Source organism: Pinus tabuliformis, chromosome 5_2, assembly GCF_031772625.1.
Source record: "Pinus tabuliformis cultivar Carrire ecotype Pingquan chromosome 5_2, CPIR1, whole genome shotgun sequence".
In the NCBI taxonomy this organism is placed as follows: Eukaryota; Viridiplantae; Streptophyta; class Pinopsida; order Pinales; family Pinaceae; genus Pinus; species Pinus tabuliformis.
In genome coordinates this window covers 921,564,270-921,569,056 of record NC_142306.1, presented here as the reverse complement: position 1 = coordinate 921,569,056, position 4,787 = coordinate 921,564,270, and the positions used below count along the sequence as shown (strand labels likewise).

At 33.4% G+C, this 4,787-nt stretch overlaps 1 pseudogene; it reads left to right on the top strand.

Annotated features, from left to right (window-relative positions):
* Window positions 1–1,555: 1,555 nt before the first annotated feature.
* Window positions 1,556–3,789, top strand: LOC149162285 (nonsense-mediated mRNA decay factor SMG7-like; annotated as a pseudogene).
* The last annotated feature ends 998 nt before the right edge of the window (window positions 3,790–4,787 follow it).

Here is a 4,787-nt window from a genome sequence, read left to right as displayed (position 1 = left end):
AATTTGGTTGATGGTAATGCCAGTTGATATAGACACATGGATGACCGAGATCATGAATCTTTATTGCCTTTCTGATTTGAAAAATGTTTTAGTTCTCTATTTCTTGGGAGGAACTATATTAAGGCCGATGAGATTCAGTGCAAGGCAGAAGGCGGAGTTGTCAATGTGCATTTGTAAGCTTCTAAAGTAGTTATTATTGTTTACCCTTCTTGGCATTGCCACTAGTTCAAGAAAAGAACTTTATCAATGCTGACAAGACTAGCACAAGATTCGCTCAAACCTTGATGGGGGGAAACATCCTTGGTCGTGGCTCAAGTTTTAAGCATTTCTCTATTCCGGAATCTAGTTTTGTAGTTCAGTTGAATCATACTTATTCAATACTTGAATTATTACATAAGAACTGGATATTTTCTATAATTTTTTCTAATTGAAGGATCTTATTCGCCATTCCTTTAAAAAATGATTAAGCCTTGAATTTGTGATAATGGGGCTAGAGCAACAGAAGTAGCAATGTAATTTTACTTTCATTAGTTCTCTTCATTGCTTCCCATTTTATATTTTGTAATCTCTCTTATTAATCACGGACATATAAGATTTTGCATCCAAAATCTAAATGTAAACATGTTGATGCCACTTTATTTTGAGAAAACTAGTAAAAAAACGAAATATTTGTTGTATCATTTGTCAACTTGGAAAAAATTTCTATGAGGAAAACTGATGATTTATTGTAGTTGCAGTTCATCCTCAAGGTTCACATTACTGGTGAACTGAAATCATTGTGATAAATTGAAATGTGATACCACACAGATTTTACTCTCTTTCAAGATTTAGAAATGGATTTGTACAATATAAACATGACTTCTTATTTGGAAAAAACATGAACTTAAGGATGCCATTTCTAAAATTTTCACTATATGGTAAACATATTCATAATTATGAAACCTAGAAAGCTTAAACTTAAGGGAACTCACTAAAATGCTTCTTTATTCTAGATTTGAAAATTCATAAACTAACTGGAAAGTACTAAAAGAAAACTAATAAGAATTCAAAGTACTCTAAGCCTAGATTGGTTTTCCCATTTTCCCATCAGATGAGAAGAAGTTATACTTCTCATTATGGTTGTTATGAAAACCCAAAATAACAACATTTTTCCATTCCATTCTTCCATCTGGTCTTAGTTTTGCCTTTTAAGAGAAAATTGATTTGTTTGATTATTTTTTCTAAGTGAAAACGACACCCAGGATAGGGTGAAATTTCATATCTTGCAAGTGCCACCAACCAAGGAAGAAGTTTCCTTTACTGAGAATTGTACTGATTTTGAGAAATAATTTAATTTCCCTGAAAATTTCAGCCATTTTGACTCTAGCTACATTTTCTGCCTGCTAAATTTTCAAGTCAGTGAGAAGTTAGACTAACACAAGAAAGCTTGTAAAATTGACCCCGAGACTTATAAAATCCTTATAAAACCTCAATAATCAGTTAGGATTTTTTGGCGAGTAGTCTTTGTAGGGTTCTCTCAAATGCTAAGCTCATTCTTTAGTGTCTCATAAAGATAATGAGCTATAAGTAACTTTGTGGAGAAGGGGAATCTTCAGGCCATGATTTTTCAGTTGCAACAAGCTACTATGTGCAAGTTGCCTCGCTTTGGCCATCAAGTGGAAATCCCCATCATCAGGATTGATCTCAATTTGTGGGTATGTTATTGTTAGTCTATCTTAGTTTATCTGAATCTACCTCCAAAGTGAGCAAACTAAAGTATTAATTTTCTATGGAAGTAACTGGATGTATTATTGTTATATTACTGCAACACCTATTCTAAATTAATTTATCCTTGTACTATTAAATCATATTGGTATCAAACTATTTTCCAACATTGAGCTATATCATTTTCATCTTGTATTGTATCATTTTTTGGTTTGTGGTTTCAAGCTTGCAATACTGGCAACATACATGGGAGATGAACTTGTTGCAGTCTATCAGTATTTTCAAAGTTTGATAGTTGAAATTCCATTCTCAACAGTAAGAGACAATTTGGCTATTATATTTGAAAAGGTATTCATATTTTTTTCTGTGAAGTAAATCTGATTACAATGAATATAATTTTTATCTGGTATAGCTCTTCACCTAGGTGTTCAAGGGCGATGGTAGGTAGTGGTATGTTCATTTAGTGTGTTATATTTTTAGTCTCTTGATTATTATTGTTACTATTAACTTGCAAGAAAAATAGTTTGCTGCATGAATCAGATATGATGGATCTTTCTCCATTCAAACATTTTATTATTGTACATCAGGTTTACAAAATGTTGATTGTCTTGCATTGACTTCTTTTATTATTAGAGCCAATTTTGTGCATGCCCATCAATATCTTATGAGAATTTCCAAGTTTAGTTTTGGTTTTATTCTTCCACAGTGTATGCTAAGAGATTTTTTCTTGCTCATTTCTTTCATCTATTGAGGATTTAGTTTGGTTTATGTTTCTATATAATTGTCAGCATTATTCTCAGTTTCTTCCTGAGACGGAAGTATCGGTAACCAAGCAAACCCCTACAAAAGGTGTTGGTGGGAGAGGAAGAGGGAGAGGAGATGGGAGGTTTTCCCTTAAGGATCAGAAACAAGGGGCAGCCATATCAAGGAGAAAACAACTTAATATTTTAGAGGGTAACAAATATTTTTGAATTTGTTTTGTTCACATTAATGGGATTGTATTTACATGCACAAGATATGATTTTTTTTAACCTTTCAACTTTTCAAGCCATTTTTGACACCGTGTTTGGTGTTTTCCTAGTTCATAGATGCCTCTTTACTTATAAATTTCAAATATTTTTAATTTCCATCCTCGAGACATTTGATGAAGTTTGTTCCTCTACAATAAATGAATTTTGGGAGCTTACCAAACCTGACTCGTTTTAGATATGGGGATTGGTTTGGATACATTGGTCAATGGCTTGAATTTTAGTGGACTTGTGGTTCTTCAAATTGTGTCAATTCTAATATTCACAGTTCATAATATTAGTGAAACTTAAACCATAAGTTTTTCTTATGCAGAAATTTTGCAACAATATGTTCTTCTTCGGAATTCTTTTACTACTTATTTTGACTTTGCGGGGCACATAATTAGCAAATGTGAGAAATCAAAAGATCATTCTTCTAGTCTATTTTTGCCAGCAACACTAGTTTTTATGGAATGGTTGGCTCGTAGACAAGATATTGTAGCATGTAATGATGTTAAAGAGAAGCAAGTCAGAGCAATATCATCTTTCTGGAGTCATTGTGTCATATTACTTAACAAACTTTTTGTATTTGAATGTCTTCACCAAGATTCCAATGGAAGTAGGGTGGAAGGTGAGATTGCATTTGCTACTCCTAAGAGGTATAATGAGGAGGAAGTGAGAGGAGGGGGTGTTTCATTGTGGGAGGATTTTGAACTGAGGGGGTTTCTTCCATTGGTCCTAGCACAACTTGCACTAGATTTTTCCAGGCGACATTCTTAAAGTGGATTTGCTAGAAAGAAAGAAAAGAACATTCGGCTTAATAAAAGGATTCTTACAGTTGCAAATGTTTTTGCAAATTCAATAGAAGATAGATGGTATGGAATATATTTCAATGCAGAATTGAGGAAGTTCTGTTGCAAATTCAATAGAATATAGAAGGTATGGAATATATTTTTATGAAGACTTGATGAAGTTTTGTATTACTGGAGAGGTTCCTGAATGCGAGATTGAAGACCAGTCAGAAGCTGTCAAGCCTAAAGTCTCTAATTCCATGAATAAATTTGATAATGTTCTATAAGAGACTGTATTCAATTGTGTAAAGAAAGAAGCTTCTTCATTTGAAAAACATATGTTATGTTCATTAGGAGTTACTATTGCGAAGAAAAATTCAAATAAAGAAGAAGAATATGAAGTAATTTTCTTTATACCCACTGCAACAGAAAAGCATTCAGAGTTAAATATTGCTTCAAATGCACAACAGAACCCTATTGCATCTTTAAGTATTCAGAATCTAACTCCATTATGTCTTCCTCGAGAACCTCACCAAAGCTTCTCCAATTTCCCCCCTCCAACTGACTTGCCAATACAAATTTCTGGGTATTCTTCAACATTGATCACTGGGACAGACCTTTCTTTGGGGGCATATACAACTCCCCATGAAGTGTCCCAATTATTTGAGATTTCAGCAAGTTATGCTAATAATTGGTAAACTGGTATTGGAACATTAGTATTGTTAGGGTAACTAATTGTTAGGTCTCTATACTACTAGTGTAACCCCTTATTGTTATTAGTGCAACCCCCTTATTATATTGTTGTGTCCATGTAGTCCCCATATTGTTATTATTGTGCCCCATAGAAGCCCACTATTGTTATTACTGTGCAGTTACATTATTATTGTTATGTCAGCTCTGATTGTATTATAACCCCTTAGACTCCTATATATAGAAAGGAGGTATTTTCATTTGTATCATCTGAGAACTGTTCATTTGTCTAATGTAAAGGAGGTTTCCCCCTCGAAGAGGCTTATTTCTAAGGCATTGATCTATCTTTTCTATCTTTTTGTTAGTTGGTTTCATAACATTTGGTATCAAAGCTTTGGATTCTAGGGTTTCGCTGCTCCAAACAGGTCATCATGGAATTTTCATTATAATTTTTTTTCTGAAACGTTTCAGAAGCTAAAAACAAAACCCATTTGAGGAGAAATCTCGCTTAACATGGGGTTTGAATTTCAGATTTTGTCTCTCTATATTTTCGGAGATATGATTTGAGGAAGTTAGGGTTTTTCCAAGCTCCAGA